This window comes from Marmota marmota, unplaced genomic scaffold (assembly GCF_001458135.2).
Source record: "Marmota marmota marmota unplaced genomic scaffold, marMar, whole genome shotgun sequence".
NCBI classification, from domain to species: domain Eukaryota; kingdom Metazoa; phylum Chordata; class Mammalia; order Rodentia; family Sciuridae; genus Marmota; species Marmota marmota.
In genome coordinates, this window is record NW_026000026.1 from 55306482 (window position 1) to 55325959 (window position 19478).

A 19478-nucleotide genomic window follows, 5' to 3' on the forward strand; every position below is an offset into this window, starting at 1 on the left:
ATCAATAAATGGTCAAAGGAAATGAACAAGCACTTCACAGAATAAGAAATACAATCAATCAACAGATATATGAAAAAATGTTCATCATCTTTAGCAATTAGAGAAATGCAGATCAAAATTACTTGAAGATTTTATCTCACTCCAGTCAGAATAGCAATTATCAAGAATACAAGCAACAATAAATGTTGGAGAGGATGTGGGGGAAAAGGTACACTGATACATTGCTGGTGGGACTGCAAATTGGTGCAACCATTATGGAGAGCAGTATGGAGATTCCTCAGAAGACTTGGAATGAGAACACCATTTGACCCAACTATCCCACTCCTAGGTTTATACCCAAAGGACTTGAAAACAGAATAGTACAGTGATGCAGCCATATCAATGTTTACAGTAGCTCAATTCACAGTAGCTAAACTACGGAACCAAACTAGGTGTCCTTCAAAAGATGGATGGATAAAGAAACAGTGGTATATATACACAATGGAATATTACTCAGCCTTAGAGAAGAATGAAATTATGGCATTTGCAAGTAAATGAATGGAGCTGGAGAATATCATGCTGAGTGAAATAAGCCAATTCCAAAAAACCAAAGGTTAAATGTTTTCTCTGATATGCTGATGCTAATTCACAATAAAGGATGGGTAGGGAAAATAGAGGTGGATTAGGTAGAGGGGATTGAATAGAGGGGAGGGGTAGAGGTAGAATGAATCAGATATTATTACCCTATGTACATATATGATTATATGACTAGTGTTGTTCTATATCACGTACAACCAGAAGAATGAGAAGATATACTCCATTATTTATGTATGATGTATCAAAACACATTCTACAGTCATGTATAACTAATTAGAACAAATTTAAAAATCTAAATGAAAAAAGAGTGAACCGAGTCATCAGACTCCACAAATTACTCAGAGTTTAAAATTAACTCTGAGGGAAATAAAAATCTAGAACCCTTTGCAAACTTAGGAAACACATTGTATTTAACATGGTTTACATTTATAGTTAGACTGGACTTCTCAACTGACACATTCTTTTGATGCTACTTTTCTTAGTTTTCATTCTTTTCAAACCTGAGTCCTGTAGGCTTATGACCAAACAACCTAAAAGCATAATGCAGTAAGTCTATTAGAGACAATGATTTTGCTCTGTGTTCAATGCACAACAGTGAGTATACTCTCTGTTTTCTTGCAATCTGCATCTTGGAAACTGGAACTGCGGAAATTACTATGAGAGACCACTGAAGTATTAAGGTAACATATGCATAGTCTGGATTAGCCAAAGAACACACTCATGTGCCCTATGCTGGGACAGTAGTAGCAGATGATTGCTCTGGTTGAAAATGGCAATAAAAGAAAAGTCAGACAAGTAGGAAAAGGGAGAAGAGCCAGATGAACACAAAATGTAAAAAGACCCAGGGAAAGGACAGAAGACTGATTGCAAGGCAATCAGCATTGACAGTTGTGGAAAGCACACAGCAGGACTCTGACTGCTAAGAGGATAGGGACAAATGAACTTAGAGCACTTCGCTCATGCGGAGAGAACTCAGAAATGCCTTTGGAAGGGCAGCAATGAAGGCATTTGCTTCCTCACACACTCATTCATTCAACAAGGACTGGGTTCTCTCGGTGGGAGAAGCCTCAACCCGTCAAATTCCCAAGTCTATCACAACACATCAAGACAATTAGATCCCCTGATCTGCTGCAACAAGGACAGAGTCATTCAAATCCTCTGCCTTTATATACTGGGAGCTTGAAATCTGGCAGACAACATAGATGGATATTCTTGTTTTCATGAGAAGAGATGCTAGGAAGAATGAACGTTGACTGTGGATCAGATCCCTGTCTCTACCTTCCCCCAGCCATATGCGGTAAAGCCCTCTCATGACTTCCAGAGAGTGCATAAGCACTGTAGAGAAAGGTAGAATCCCAGAACTAACAAAACCCTTCTATGACTGAAACTTTTCTCAATTTCTAAAAATAGGTCTCTATCAATTGGAAGATTTGGGAGTCAGTTATAGAAAAAAAATAAATACAATTTTCACATATCTAGGTTTATTGTCGGGGAAAATTGTATTCTTAGGTTTGAATTGAAAGAAATGTTGGGGAAAAAAGTTCCATTTTCCAAATTTTTTCATTAAAATTTAAGGACAGGATACAGTAACACTATTCAACAGCAATGAGAATAGTATCATATTTTCATAAAATTAATGCTTTCTTACTTTTGAAAGAAAAACATTTTAGATGCAAAGCTTCATATTCAAGTCTGACAATTAAAAAGAGACTTTTCAAAAAAAATCTCATAATCCCATAGTCTTTAATTTAGGCTTACAATGTTCAGATGGTAATGTGAATAGAAATGGTGACTCAATTACTTTTCAAATGAAGTACCTTGATGAGTGTATTCGTCTTCTCCTGATAGGGAATTATTATTGCCTTAAATTTAATCTCAGTTCTGCACATGCTGCAGGAATTTTCATGGCTAAACTGTTTTAAATTATCTTAATTTATGATTCATCCACCATGAAAAATGAATATGTTCTACTTACAATAAGTTGAAATGACATGTAGTAGACTGAAGATGACTTTCAATTTGATTTTCTAAAGATATTTTAAAATATTTCTCCTGGGTGGGTAACAATCATGCACTTTATTCACTTCAGGGTTGGGGTTGTTGGCAGTGCCAAGCTGGTAGTGTGTATACTTGTTCATTCATTCAATGGATGCAAAGTCAAGCAGATACTCAAAGCAATAGACTGTGAATACAAGGAGCAAATCATCTTTCAGGTCTGGGAGGACACTGAGAAAGAACAGGCCAAGGTCAGGACTGTGTTCTCCAAAGACAGGACTGTGGCCACTATTCCCAGGAGAGAGGTTATTTGTTTGCTCTCCACTTTAGTTTGAAACAACCTGTGTGCAAAAGGTAAGGGAGAACAGGATATAGATGTAGTAGAAATAGATTAGAAGTCTGCAGGTAAATCTGATTACATGAGGTCCAGACAGAGAGGATAAATTTGCTTTAGCTTTAGACCTATGAACAATATGTACACTACAGAGTTCAAAAAGAATCATTCTAAAAGTCAGAATTAATACCTGGTATAGTTATCTTTAGTTAAAAGTATGTACCACTGGACACCTTTCAAGAACTGGGAATACCAGGCCACCTCTTAGGTCAGAGGGACAGATATGATCAACTTAATTTGATCACCCAGCAATGGCTTGTATAATATGAGATGTATTTATTCACAGTAAATACTAGGAAACAAACTTGGGAAGACAATGCTCTTTTCTCATACAAGCCTGGGTAGATGGGAATGTGGAACTCAGGGAAATATGGCCTTAGAAAGATTATCCTCCCCATGCAGTGTTTTAAAATCTGCTTGGTGAGTAGAGTTCCAAAGGTTATAGGAGAGAGTGTGACACATCTGAAAATCAACTAACCTCAATGTACTTAAAACTTCTAAAAATAAAATATGGTGACTTTCCTGTACTTTGGAAAGGTAAGCAAAATAGTGCAAGCTCTCAGTAGTGGAAGCAATTACATTTGGACCCACATAGAAAAATAATGTTTACTTATAAAGGTCAAGTAAAAGATGAGTTTGGAAGGACATCACCTCTCTAGAGGAAATCTGTAATCTGTATTTCACAGCCATTTTTTAACTCTATTCTGAGTCCAGTAATCTTGTTGTAGCCCTTGTGTCTTCCCAGAGCTCCCATTCATACACACCTGCACAGCTCTGACTAATTATTTAACCTTAAGCATTACTTTTCTCATTAAAATGGGAGCAATGGTATATATCTCCTAAATCTATTGTGAGAATCACATGTGATGCTCATGTGATGCTCATGTCTGTCTGGAAGACAGTAAAGGCTAATGTGAGATTGAAGTCATTGTTGTGAATCAGTACTGTTTTTGATTCAATAGACACTTCAGGTATGTGAACATGTTGATGAGGTAGTTTGTATTCCACAGTTTAACTTGGATTTGTAAGTGAGTCACACTGAACAGATCTACAAACTTAAATTATTGAAGGTCAATGTGATAAAAGAACTCCGAGCACTCTTGGTTTTAATTTTAATTTCCTTTGTTAAAAGGTCAAATGCAGGCATCTTATAAAACACTATATATGTGTTCCTGGAAAGCTTCACATTTTGCAAAAATTGCTCACTGAAAATAATAAGGTCTGTAGGGAAAATACTATTAAGGGCAGAATATTAAAAATCAATGCAGCTTTGAAAGTAGCAATCTAACACAAACAGTTAGAACCCTGATAAAAATCATATTCATATGGTTAAATTTTCATGGATATTGCCTATAGAATCTCAGTCATTCCAACCTTTGTGTTCTTTAAGCATAGAGTCATTTGAAATACATGTTCTTAAAGATAGTTAAGTATACATTTAAGTGAAATTTAAAATATGATCCAAGGATATCCTTCCTTATTAAATTTTCTTTTAACATTAAAGAAATATTTTCAGGCGTTATATCTATTTAACCTTCTCAAAGAGTTTAACATAGTAAAAAACAATACAGCAGTTCTTAAAGCCACTAAATGAACCACCTATTGCACAAAAGAAAGACATTTCTGGGCTGGGTTGTGACTCAGTGGTAGAGTGCTCACCTTAGCATGCATGAGGCACTGGGTTTGGTCCTCAGCACCATATAAAAATAAAATAAAGATAATGTGTCCACTTAAACTAGATATATAGATAGATATTTTTTAAAAGAAAGACATTTCTGAAGGGTATATCCAGCTTTCATCTTAGAGTCTGAATACACTTGAAGATTTTTCTTTATCTATGAGAAGCTCAGCCATACTGGCTTCAAAACATTAACAAGCTGGGGGAAATTGTGCATGAACCAACATGACTTCCACTGACTTCATATCCTATTTGCCAATCTCGTATGAGTTAATTAGTATTAAACACACATTGTGGAGAGAACAGGCTGTCTGTTTGCATCATCGTTACTATGACAACAAATGTAATTATGATACTGGTCACTGAGCCCCATTGCCTGTGGAAAAACTACTCTCCATCAATGATAAGGACTGTTCTAAAAGAATAAATTGCAATGCTGAAAAAATATCCAATGAAATTGAACAGTAAGAATGTAAACAATGCTTCTGTAAAGACTACCTTCAAAAGACATTATATTTTTCACACTTGAAACACAGAAAGGTTTTGGAGGAAAAAATCAACTTCAGTGATGAGACTAACTAGATCAGCACTCCCCTGTGGATTGTAATTTTAAGGTAAAGATTGCTCCTTTCCATCACACACAGAAACCAGGCACTTTGCTCCAAAGGGGGAAAAAAAAGGATAGTGACATTTTTAAAACTATGGTTTCCCCAGCGGCATTTGCAGCATAACATTGGCCAACAATGGATCATTTCTACCTCTGTCCCGCTTCCTTGACAGATTGAGCAACACTTGGATTTGTTCTCACTGCCAATGAATCAGAGTCCAAGAATCTCCTTCCTCATCTTGAGGGTAAAAGGTAAAAGAAAGAAGTAGGGGAAAGGAATTTTCAGTTTTCTGATAATGTACACACATGCCCACTATATGTGTGTTTGAAAAATAAGAGTTGTTTCCCATGTCACCAATCCTTGATTTGTATAAAAACTGAGGCTGACACTTTAAAGTTGTTCACCATTGCAATTGTTCCAGTGGCTAAAATGATGAAATGCTTCCATATTGATTTTTCTGAGCCCCATAAGTGCTTAGACCATTATTTTGGTCTCCTTAGTTCCTCCCTTGGGACTTCCACCTAACCTTATCATTCTCTGAGCTTTACCAATGACGGGGAAAGAAATGTTTAAATGACTTACCCAGCGAGGTGTTTGGGCTTTGCTCTGCATCAAGGCAGCAACAATTCTGGATTGAGCTGTGGTTATTATAGTTTGGATCTGAAATGTCTCCCAAAGGCTCTTGTGTAGAAGCCTTGGTCTGCAAAACAGCAATGTTCAGAGGTGGGGCTCATGGAAAGTGGTTGAATCATGAAGGCTCTGACCTCATCAGTGGAATAATTTATTAATGGATTCATATATATTTTGGTCTCTCTATATTGGCATTGAGTCTAGCCATACTTTATCACTGAGCAACATCCCCAGACATTTTTATTTTAATTATTTTTTTATTTTGACACAGAATCTCACTAAGTTGCTGAGGATGGACTTGAACTTGCCAATCCTCATGCCTCAGCTTCCCCAGTCCCTGGAATTACAGATGTGTGCCATTGCATACAGCATGAAATCATAATTTGAATGGATTATGGAGAAGTAGTAGAAATTGTAGAAAGTGGAGCCTAATTGAAAGGATTGGGTCCTTTGGGGCTTTGGGGATAGATGATATGTATCCCCAGGCTCCTTCTGCTCGTTTTGTGTTCTCTGCTTCCTAGCTGCCGTAAGCTAAGCAGCCTTCCTTCACATGTGCTTCTGTTTTAATTCACCTCAGCACAAAGTAATGGAACTGGCTGACCATGGACTGAAACATCTGAAACCATGAGCCAAAATAAATCAATCCTTATTTATGTTGTTTACATCAGGAATTTTGATCAAAGTGATCAAAAGCTGACTAAACAGTAGTATATAAGCAATATGAATTATTAAATATTTTTAATATCATCCCTAGCTAAAACTTCCCTAGAAATGTCACACAATGGGAAAAATTTTTATTTGCTGAAACTTTACCTCTCCTTACTTCCAGTAAATTTTGACCCTATCTCATATTCTAGCATCTGTCCTGTCCTCAAGGATGTTTAAGGAGCTCATTCACTGCTCTCAGTAACTATTCATATCATCTTTGTTACTGCTTCTAGCTACCTTCGTTCCAGCCTTGTGCCCTGATTCAGTCAATTAGCTTCTGGGCTTAGATCTACTAGTGGCCTTTCAAGCTCTACTTATCCCATTTCCCTCTGCCTCTCTGGCACGCTCCTCACAGGGCACTATCTGTGCTGGTCTCTCTCCCATGTGATACTACATCAAATGGGCACTGCTGACCATCTGAATCTGCACATTTTACCCATTTTACTTTTCTGTTAGGTTGTTCATCTGCTACCACTTGTTGGACCTGTGGACACCAACCATTCACTCCTCCCCTTCTCCCCTTCCTTAGGTACCCTGGTACCCCCTTGACCTTCCTGATACTCTCAGTTGGGCTTCTCATCTCACAGCCTCCATCTTTGTAAACTTTTAAAATTTACACCCCACCATAATTGTTCCTCTGAACTACTGCATTGATATTTCCCCAAATATGACCTATTCTTTTTTTTTGTCTCTGTCCTCTACACCTGCTGATCACTTTGCTTAGTGTATGATCCACACTAGTTGCTGGCTAATTCCTCCTCATCTTTCAAGACTCAGAGTCATGCCCTTTCCCCAGGGCTAGCTTAGGTTGACTTTCCATTGCTCTCAAAGCTTCTCATCTTCCTTACTCCTAGAACTCACTTATCACACTGGGCTATTGTTTCCCCAGTATAAATGAGCTCCTTGAGGAAAAAACACTTCATCTTGTGATAATTTACCTTTAACATCTACCACAATGACCAGCACATAGAAAACTCTCAATAAATTTTTGTACAATAAAATGAAGTAATACAGACAAATAAAAATTGATGATATGGCTAATGCAATTCTGGGAAGCAGGTACATTATCATCATTCCCATTCTACAGGTGAGGAAATTGAACACAGAGAAATTGAACAACTTTATGAAGGTCACATAGCCAACAAATGCAGATGTGTTTCATATCTAGACAATATATCTCCAAAGCCTGTATGTTTGATGGCTACTTTATTATTTATGCCTCCTGCTTCTGAGTTAGGGATCGAACCATAGCAATTGCAAAGTATCATTTGCTTTAGTTCAAAATAAATCTAAATTTAAAAGACACATATTGAGTAAAAAAGCATGTTTTATATTCAGGCTATTTTAATCCTGACTATACATATTTAATGCCCAGGCTTAGATGGCAAGACCTAGGGAACAGGATAGAGTAAAGAAGAGAATAACTGAGACCAGAAAGGTAATATCAAAAACTCATGTCTGAAGGATAAAGTCTAGATCAAGTCTCCAATAGGTATTCAAGATAGATCATGACAAAGACAGAGGTGGGAATCAGAGAGAGCAAGAGCAATAACTAGAAGGTTGGAGAGACAGAAGCTGAACTGTAGATTCTACCACCACATTTTTGCTAATCAGCCACAATGAGTTTAATTTTTTTTTACTTGATTGGTTTGGTTATAGTGAACATTGGGTTACTGTTAAAAACTGTAAATGTCACTTCACTTAATTGCACCTAATCACCTTGAAATAATAATTTGATAATCAATAATAGCCATTCAACTTGGGGATTTATGCCAAAAAAATGCTGAATGTTTCTCAGAGATTTTTAGGTCTCCAGTAATAAAGCTAACTGGATTTATGATGCCTGACACTGCCTCCCCCATCACCAGCATCACACCTGTTATACTTGCTGCCTTGATAGGGCCCAGAGAACCCCATATATTAATTATCATCAGTAGCTAATATTTCATTCCCAGAATAGAAGACAAGTAATGGAATAGAGGTGATAAAATGAAAAAATAACAGTGTGAAACAAAGTAAGCTATCCTCAACATTTTTAAACTTCCCTGTGTCCTTGGTTCATAGACAAACACAAGTCAAACAGCACCAGCAACAGGTGAGTTCCAAGATGGCTAGTTCTGAAAAGCTCTCTTCAAAACATAGTATTGTTTGCTATGCATTTGGAAGAAAAAGGAGAAACTCATGTCAGATTAGTCCCCCTAACATATACACACATGCATACAGCATATGTTTTAAATCATCTCTGTACCCTAAACAACTAGCACAGGAGCTGGTTCTTAGGTATGTGACGTGGGTCCCTGAGAAGTAATATTCTCCTTCTGGGGATGCATTTGGGACTATCATTAAGCTTACCTTCAACCTGGGCAAAAAGTTCTTTGGAGTAACAGGACACAAAGACAATAGCAGGCCATGGTCCTGTGCCAATCCTACCAAGCAACTTTTCTATAATTACACACACAGTCAAGGGAGTGGCTCTTGTTGGTCTGAGTGCTGTCTCAGGTTTCCAGGCTCTGGGAAACTAGGTTGACTGAACCAACAAAGAACGTTCTCCTCTATAGGTGGAGTGTCCTTGCTGGTCTCTTTCCAGAATTGAGGCTATCTGTACCTCGACTTTGGGACAACTGTGGAGAATGCCCTGGACAAAGCAGGAAAGCTGGCTCCTGCTTTAGCCTTTCACTGTTAAGATCTTGGTAAAGTCCACTTAGCCTCACTGAGCTCCCATTTTCCCACTTGTAAAATGAAATAATCCCTACCCTTGTTTCTATAAAAAGTTGTACTGAGAGTGAATACAATATTATGCGTGAATATGCTTTGTCAACTCTTAAGCAAGTCTCATAACTATGACTGGCATTATTGGTCATATTTGTGGCATTATCAATTTTGGCTAACTTCTGTGACTGACCTATTGATTTCAGCCTCATAAAATCTGTAAGGTCAAATGGGCTATGTTAACGTTTGATGGGGATTTTCACACATGAAATTTGAAATCCAGTCCAAATGGTACAGAAGAATGGCCAGAATATATAGCCCATCCTGATCATTAGGCTGGGCTCATATTTGACATAGAATGGCAATGCATTTTGTGATTTAGCATCAGATTGTGATAAAATATAGCCCCCAATAAATATCATCCATCAATATGATAGTACTTCTTCCCTACTCAGTCCACTGACGCATAGGCAAAATCTCTCTGGAAACTCTGTGTCAGACATACCCAGAAATAATGCATTGCCAATTCTCTAGGCATTCCTTAATCCAGTCAAATTGACACCTAAAGTAACCATTGCATGCCTCAAGGCTTTCTTCTGTCAGTATCATCCTCCACACCTCTTCACACAGCCACCCTCTGTCACTTACAGAGCCCCCACACCACAGCCTCTGCAGATTCCCATCAACAGCTCTACTCCATCCATTCAGCTTGTCTCTTTGCCATGTGGATTCAGCTTTGACCCTCTCCTGAAGTTCAGGGGTCTTTTGTCATCTGAGCCACCACACCCACAGGTGACTCGGCATCATGTCCATTCACCTTTCCTTTGCAGCTTTCCACCCCTCTCTTTTGCAAAACTCTCCTCCAGAGGCTTCTGTGTCATGCTCTTATGATCCCTCCCCTGACTTCTTTGGCTCTCTTTTCCTTTACTTGTTCCCCTAAATATAAGCTACTTCAGCCCCCTCCTCTTCCAGCTCTGTTTCCTCTTAGCAGACTCATCCACAGTCATGACCATGACCTTATTGCCTTCTTAAGTGATTTCCAAACTTTTTCATAAATTCCCTTCACATTTCTATCTACCCCCTGATTTCTATGTGGAAATTCTTACCAGTTCTTCAAGCTGGATATGATTATACAATCATTCTATCACTTTGTTCTAGAGCAAATCATCAATTTTAAACAGAAAACTTGGAAATCTCTCTTTCTCTCTCTTAATTCCATCACTGTCACTTCTATCACTTCCAATTTGCCCTTTCCCCCTTTTCAAATTCTCATGTAAGTCCCAGTTTGTATTCCATATTCTCTTCAAGTGCTTCCACCACCCCTGCTGGAATGAAAATTCTATACTGCAAATTTATACAGAGGCTGTGGGTTAGACAACATTGTTGTTTCTCACTGCATTCATCTCCACCACTACAGGTATCCAACACTAAATGGACTTTAAAAAATAGGTCTCAAACATATGAAGGAAGAAATTAATGAAGGAAGAACTTCAAATATTTTGGGAGGTAGAAAATAAAATACCTTGGTGCACCTCTTGTTTCTTCTGGGAATATTTGCACAGTCATTATATAAAAATACATTTATTGATCTTCCACTTTTAGAATTGACCTGTAGGGGAAAAGACAGATTTAAATATGATTATATGATGGATTATAAGTGCTATTTTGAACCTATAAAAGTAAAGATATGGTTGACCAAATATGGGGTGAAGGTGAGAAGAGCAGAGAGACATTTAGGGACACCATCCTGTGGTGGAGATGGGTAATGGAACTCCATGGGTCTGAATTCAGACTGACTGGCCTTAAATATCCCTTTCACATTGCTGTCACTGTCACCTTAGGCAAGTCATTTCCCCATCGTCCATGCCTTGGCTTTCTCATCTGTAAATTAGGATGATGTCTCTTGGTGTTGCTACAAAGATTAAATAAGACAATTTATACAAATACCTTAAACAGTATCTGCATGCGGTAAATACGCAAAAAATTTTAGGCATAATTACCTTACATTTTTTATCATGAAGAGACACAGTCTAAAGTTTATAGGATCCCAGACCAAGGTTTACATATACTGTGTAAAGATATAAAGGTAATGGAGAAACTAAAATAAAAGCAATCAAAAGTGTAGGAGGTTGGGGCTGAGGCCAGTGGTAGAGCGCTTGCCTAGCAAGTGTGAGGCACTGGGTTCAATCCTCAGCACCACATAAAAATAAACAAATAAAATAAAGGCATTCTGTCCATCTACAACTATAAAAAATATTTTTTTTAAAGTGTAAGGGGGGGGAATTGAGATGAAGAAAAATAAACTAAATCTGCATAATTTAAAGTAGAGACTCAATAAAGCCTACTTTAAGATATAATGGCCCAAAATATTTAAATTAGGGAAATAACCATCAAAAGACCAAAAAAATCAGAAAAATAACTTGAAAATGGTTATTTCTAAGAAGAGTGACTGAAAGTAGGAAGGTTAGGGAGAAGTAGTGTTAGTTTTAATTTAATTTTCCATTGTTTGATTTTTACTACATGCACACATTTTATTGTGATTTTTAAAAGGTTCGTACATTCATATTTATATGTACATGAGGTGCTACAAGCAGGGGAAGAGTCGTTTGACTCCCTGACAGAACCAAATAGAACACTTTACCAATAATGCATACACATTAAAAAAAATCTGTAAATGAATAATGTTGCTACTCTTGCCTGTATTTAAGTAAAGTTGAATAGTGATTTGACACTGTGACATTCCAAAACAACAAGATTGCTCTATTAACATAGTAGCTGAGCTGAAAGTTAGTTAACTTATGTCAAATATGTTAAGCCCGTATGTCTTTGTATTTTCCCTAGACTGGCAAACAGATGCTTCCTTATTCTTTAAAAAGGAACACTCACTGTTCTTAGCACTTCAAAGAAAATGTCTGTACATTCAAAATGACATATTTCTCAGTACATAAAATATGACTGTGCAAAAGCAAAATGACTTTACCACCTTTTGTATGCACCAAGTTAGTACAAATTGCACAGAAATATTCTATCTGACTATAAATAGACATCATATTTCAACTGTGGGAGAAGATTTAGGATTTGTTTCACAAAACAAAATCATAAAACAAATGTTGAATGAATTATTTACTCAAGAGACTTATATAATCCCTTGGGGATGCAAAGCTTTGGAAAAAAAAATCGGTTTTTAAGTCAATGGTGTCATATCAGATAGTTTGAATTTGGTTCTCTCAAAGATACAAATTCAATAATAATTTCTTTAGAATATTGGAAAGATTTGATAGGTTAAATAATTTTTCAAGTTGATTTACATACGTTAGGTAAAAATATTTCATTAGGGCTGGTGTTGTGGCTCAGTGGTAGAGCACTTGCCTAGCACGTGTGAGGCACTGGGTTTGATTCTCAGCACTACATATAAATAAGTAAATACAATAAATGTCCATCGATAACTAATAAAAATATGAAAATTAAAAAATTTTATTAGAAGTTCACTGTATAGAAAAATGTGCATTCAATGAGATTCTTATTGGTAGACAAATGCAAATGTAAGCCAATAATTTGAAAGACATTTGGGGATTAAGCAGAGAGTTAAATCACCAGAAACAAACTTTAGATTCAAGCTAATATTTTATTTTAGTTCTTTATCTTTCATATTCTCTTTCTGGAACTCTCTCTATGGTCTTTTAGCCAATAATTTCCAAGGCTAGCATTTTAACTGAGGGAATGAGATATGGTCCCTGACAGAATGCTGGATTCTTTCCCCTCAAAATGATATATGACCTTCTCAATTCTTCTTATATCTTCTAAATGAGTAAAATTCTGATTCAAATTGTGAGAAAGATCTCTGGATATTCTTGCAGACACAGGAAAATCATGAAAGACTTGCATCTTATGGAAAATTTCTATTTAAAATTGCAATAGAAGTATGCAGCCATGTCCATCTTGGAGGGAGGTCAATTTCCAGTGTTTAATGTCCCCACTGGTATTATGAAACCTGTTTGCTTTTGCTCTAGTTCTCATCATAAATACATATGAAAGTCTTACTTCTTTCCTAAGTGCAAACTAGTTCCAAATGAATTAGGAAATCCAAGATTTGCTTCAAGTTAGCAAGCTACCAAAGTGTTATAAAAAATAACCAGGTAAGAATGTTTGGTAAATAATAATTTGTTCTTTACAAGCAATATATCTGAGGTTTTGTTTTCTGTATTGGTAATCAGTATTGGGAAATAAGCAAAGTTTTCAGATACTCTTCAAATATTTTTAATCTCCTAAAAAAACAAGGTAATACTAGCTTATTTTTGAGATGTATATATTCTCTACATTGTATATATAATAGTATTATATATATATGTATATATTTTACTTCAAGCTTTAGTTGTGTCACACCAGTATTCCAAAATCTCTTTTTCTATATTTTAATTTCATTACCACCCACATGCTTTAATCTAGTTCCAGAGCTTATTCAACAAATGCTTTTTGAATGGATGAGTGACCCCCGTTGTGTTAGTCTACTTTTTATCCCTGTTACAAATACCTGAGAAAAGCAACTGAAAGGAGCAAAGATTATTTTGGTTCATGGTTTCAGAAGTTTCAGGCAATGGCCATCTGGCTCCATTACTTTGGACCTGAAGCTAGGCAGAACATCATGGTGGAAGGGCATGGTGAAGGAAAGATGTTTAGCATATGGCAGCCAAGAAGCAGAGAGAAAGAGAGCAAGAAAGGGGAAAGGGACAAGATATGTCCTTTCAGGGTATGCCTCGGTGAACTACTTCCTTCAGCTAGCTCCCATCTCCTACAGTTTTCACCCTTTCAATAAAGCCATCAAACCAATAATCCACCAATGGATTAATCTACTTATGAGGTCAGAGCCCTCATAATTCAACCACTTTCGAAGAGCCCCACCTCTGACCACTGCTCATTAGGAACCAAGCCTTCAACACATGAGTCTTTGGGAGACATTCTAGATCCAAACCCTAACAAGCATATAACATGTGGTTCACCCATGAATTGCAATTTGGTCTTCCAAACCTTATTGCTTTTAGCAGGCTTGGGCAACAACTTTTTTTTTTCCTCAAGTACATTGCACCCAGACTGATAAAAATTTAACTGTTTATATACTCTGTGTGTGCCCCACACAAAACTACTTTTCCATATTAAATCTATCAAATATGCATACTCACAGTAATTGGTTATGCTATTTGTAAGCTTACTTTTCTGTATATTTACGAATGCATTCACTAGTAAATTAGATCCTGTATAGTTATTAGCTTAGAATACTAATCAAGCTTAAGAATGCTATCCATATGGCTTAACCCCTGCCACACACACCCCCACCAGCCTCTATCCTCTCATTATGCCAAGGCTCTACATTCTTCTTCAGTCAAGTGATCATATTCTCTAAATTCTCTCCCCCCTCCTAAAGGTCAGCATAAACTTAACTCTGTAATTAATTTGTGTATAATTTATTTCTACAACATGACTCTTATTTTGGTTGTGACTTTTGCCCAGAAAAGCTTTTAGGTAGATCCGTATATTTTTCAATATTTATATTAATTTCAGTATTAAGAGCACAGCTGTGTGGGGCAAAAATAAGGAAAAAGCATCAGTGTTTATAATGTGTGGTGTAGTAGTAATAATTAGGACCAACATTTATTAAAGATGTTTATACCACACCCAACGTAGTCTGTGTGCCCCTCCTGTCCTCAGGCCTTGTTTGCTTTAGATGAAGATGCTTTAGTAATTGCCAATGTCCTTCCTGATGGATGAAGTTGCCTTAGTAATTGCTAATGTCCTAGTTGCTGCCACAGCAAACTTAAGAGCCAATGCATGACTCTTCTATAGCAGAGAGACCTTTAATCTGTACCCTAGCTGTGAAACATAACGTCACTTCTGCTACATACTGTTGAAGTTTCCCTAGCCATTTCAGAAATAAAGCTGGAATATAAAGAGAGGCTATTTCATTTAAAATTCTAAACTCTTAATCTTAAGCTAGTGGTTCTCAAATTTTCTTGAATGTCAAAATCATTTCGAAGGTTTATTTAAATACAGATTTCTAGGTACCATCCCCAGAGTTTCTGATTCACTATGTTGGAGACAGACTGAGAATTTGCACTTCTAACAATGCTCAGGTGCTGATAATACTGTGGGGGGATTCACATCTGAAAGCTACTTCCCTAGAATAGAATTTTTTTTTTTTTTGGTACTGAGGATTGAACCCAGGGGTGCTTAACCAGTGAAGCACACCCTCAGCCTCTCTCAACACACCCTCTCTCAACACACACACACACACACACACACACACATTTATATATTTTAATTTAGAGACAGGGTCTTGCTGAGTTCCTAAGTGCCTTGCTAAGTTGCTGAGGCTGGATTTGAACTCATGATACTCCTACTTCAGCCTCCCAAACCACTGGGATTATAGGAAGACACCATCACTCCTGGCCCTAGAATATACTTCTAAAATAAATTACTCAAGAATCCAAATTAGACTTGGTAACAGAATCCTGTGAATTTTTACCATCACCACCACTACCACCACCACGACCCCATTCTCAGCTTCACAGAGCAAAAGATCAAGCTTACCTATATATCTCATCATCTTAGGTCTAGCTTGTGCACTAATATAAACATATGCAATTCCTTTATAGACCACAGGACGTGTGTTTACAGTGTTGGCTCTGTGGGATCCTCTGCAGTTACACTTGCTACCACTAGATGAAGCTCCTACTGCTCCTCTTACCTTTCAAGAGAATTTGATGTTTGACTACTAGATAACGTTGATTGGAATTTAATATCATAACTAAGATTACGCAGAGTTGTTTTACTCTGGGAATAAGGTGACTAGTCTTGTCTTTTTGATTTCAATGTAATTCAGAAAACTAAGTGTTATATTGAATATCATTGGCCTCAAGGCTAAGATCCATGACTTCTCTAGTTGATAACTGTTTATTTCAAAAATATATACCCATCTCCCCCTACCCTATACGAAGTCGTTTTATACCAGAGAAAAAAGAAAGGCCTCTATTTCCTTCTGTATCCAAGTTGGGAATTAGCTTATTCAACATATTTTCACAAGCATACACCATGAGCCCACCCATGTTTGTTTAACTTACATATTTGTTAAAGGATAACAGATAGATCCAGACTTTCTATAGAATAGAGTAGTAGGAGCAGCAATCTGGCTGGAAAGAGGAGCTGTCCAAGAGGCTTGTTTTGTAGCTATATCTAGATAGCAAAATGCTGTCTGGTAGCTGAAGAATTGCTGAGTTAGGGAGGATAAACTTAAGTGTGATGAAAACACTGGTCTGACCATTACCTCTGTATGGCTATTGTAAAGTGATCAGACTTTTAGCCTGATTGAATGGCTCTATCAAATGAGGATGAGAAGCCAGGCAATAGGCCTAGTCAACCCTTATTGGAAGCTTGGGCAATTCTACATGTTAGATAGAGACAAGGGAAAGGTGGTCCCATGGCGGTAACAGCACATTTGGCTGCACAATTCCCACAACTATAAATCTGATAAATATTAAAAACTTTTTTTTATAGCATCAAAACTAAAAAGACAGTTTAGAACAACTTAGCCAATATTTTAGAAATAGTGGAAATCCAAGCAGTGAGTATGGATTCCAAGATATCACAGGGGTATTTATTGATCCCCAGGGAGAAAATAAGAGGCTAACTAACCCTTTGACAGCCTCATAAGACCAGGGGGTATAAGATTTGAATCTAAGATCGGCTGCGAGTAAAAGAAAAGCAGCTCCTGATATCCAAGACCTGGGCAGGCTTACAGCCAGGCCTCATGTTGAAGGTGAGCAATTTTACAGAGCAGCAGCCTCACACAAAACCACTCTGTGACTCTGAAGTACAAACACGAGACAACTCCATAATTATATCTGAATACAGGCAAGTATGGACATTGTCTAGGCCACACAAATGACTGCTGTTTGTTTACCAGTAATAGCCTTATCCTTGGTCTGATCTTCCTTCCTTCCTAAGATTCCCATGATAGAATTACTCCTACTTCCTGAGAACATCTAAACCAAAATCAAGGCTTATTTCATTAAACTCTCCCACATTACTTATAATAAGCCTTTTCTGACCCTCTGTTGCTGAGATGCCTCATGGTTTCCCATGGTGTATGTTCTCTCCCTTGCTGCAATGAATAATGAACCCCACTTATGAAAAAATTACTACCCACCTCTATACCCAATTGGGTGGTAGATTTTTCAAAAATTACTACAAATATATTTGAGCTTCGTTCAGAGACACATTTGAGTTCCTTGGAAATAGTTTTAAAATATTATGTTATATTAATTAATATGATCATATTATATCTTGCTTTTCAGGTTTGTTGGGTGGATTAGAACAGAGCTTAATTTAGAACTGATTACCTCCCAGTACTGTAGAGTACTTAGTATACTCTACCTACTGTTCAGTTCATCTTGAGATTTTCCAGTCAGACTGGTGGATATAAGCATTATTTCTGTCTGTGTGAGCACCATGCCCTGCTACCTCTAATCTTTTCCAATAGTTCAGTCTCTGGTTCCACTAGCTTTTACACACATGTGTAGATCATTGATCAGCTGAATATTCAAGAGGAACCCTTAGTGGGCTTCCAAAGCCTGCCTACATCCAGTTCTCTTTGTCTTTACACTATTAACTGTAAGTTTAGTTTCTTTGCTTTCTCAGACTCTGTCTCCTCAATTGGAAGGATTCTTCCCCGCTAGGAAGTAGCCTGGATCTCTCTCAAGGCAGGAAACTGGGAACACTGCCCGGCTTTCCATATTTGTTCCCTTTTCTGGTTGTCTGATATTTATTGTCTTGCAAAAGACATAGATTAAAAGATATAGACTATTATTTGTCCATTTTTTTGTTTGTTTGTTTGTTTCAAATGAAAGGATGTATCAGAGCCCTTATTCTATCTTGGCCAGAAGTATAGGTTATTATAGGTTTTTTTTTTTTTTTTAAGGTAAATCCTTAAGTAATAAGATGCCAACATAATACTGATTTGGTTTAATCAGTTAACTTTTATCAATTAGTTGAAAACACAGAATTTACTTTCAAAGTATATTCAGAGCTTAGAATCACTCTGGTTAATTTTAACCACTTTTTCTTTTTGTCTGAAAATGTACAATCAGTTATTTAGGTTATCTTTAACAGGAGAATGATAAAGGGATCAGAATTCTTCTTTTGGCTCTTAAATAAGAATTTTAAATGTGGTACAATTTCAGTTGTCTAATGTCAGTCTTATTTATCTTTCTGTTCTACTTTAACAATGTCAGATTTTTATTATTATACTTTTCTAGTTTTGTTTTTTGGGAAATTCTTTATGGAAGACATACTGAAAATGTCAGGTTTTGAAAAACCATCTTCCTGTCATAACTGATTTAAAATTCTGGGATTGTACTGTTTTAATTTTCTGCCAAAACTGTGTAAGTTTAAAAGAGGCTACAGAAATTATTTTCCAGATGAACCCTCCACCCCCATCCCTGGTATTTTGCATAAGGCCCTAATCTTTGCATTAACACAACTTTCATTTTTCTCTTTAAATTAAACAATTGAAAAAATATATTATAGTCTTTGCCACCATTTTATATAAAAATGAACAGAGGCACTGCAATGATTCTTCAAAGTACTTGTAACAGATTTTTATAGATTCTTTTGAAATAAAGTGGAAGGCAAAGAGAAGGAAGCAGTTTATAAAACTGTGAGTGGGCTGTTTTGACAGTGACAAGCATCTAGTATTGACAAAGGCCAAGCCATGAACGATTATGTTAAGGGGAGAAAATTCAATAGCCTTGCTTGTAAAAGAAAGTAAGAGATACAGTAACACTTCATTTGTAAGGAGGCCATTTGTCATTTCTCCTATCCGTAAACAGGTGGCATTAAGAAAGAAAATGATAAGTCATCTGAATGCCTCCAACTAGCTCCACTTGCTAATTCTTTACTTACAGCACATTAGAAGCAATACCTTGAAACAGGTCTAGGGCAGAGGCTGAGAGTAACTGAAGGGGAAAGCACAGGGTGAATAAAATTTGGTAAAATTGGAAGAGGCAGAATAAACTTTCTATAGTACCAACAAGGATTCAAAAAGATAGCAACATCAAGTCTCATTACCTCTCATTTACATCAAAAGGATGCCAATTTATTACAACATAACATAACCACTGAGTATTATTAT

The 19478-nt window shown here is 36.9% G+C and overlaps 1 protein-coding gene across 1 annotated transcript in view; it reads right to left on the bottom strand.

Moving 5' to 3' along the window:
• Positions 1-19478, bottom strand: part of Erap1 (endoplasmic reticulum aminopeptidase 1) — a 109976-nt gene that overhangs the window by 83927 nt on the left and 6571 nt on the right. The window contains exon 2 of the mRNA XM_015483830.2: positions 10821-10907. The gene's annotated coding sequence lies outside the window, so the exon portion shown is untranslated. The remainder of the gene's footprint in view (positions 1-10820; positions 10908-19478) is intronic.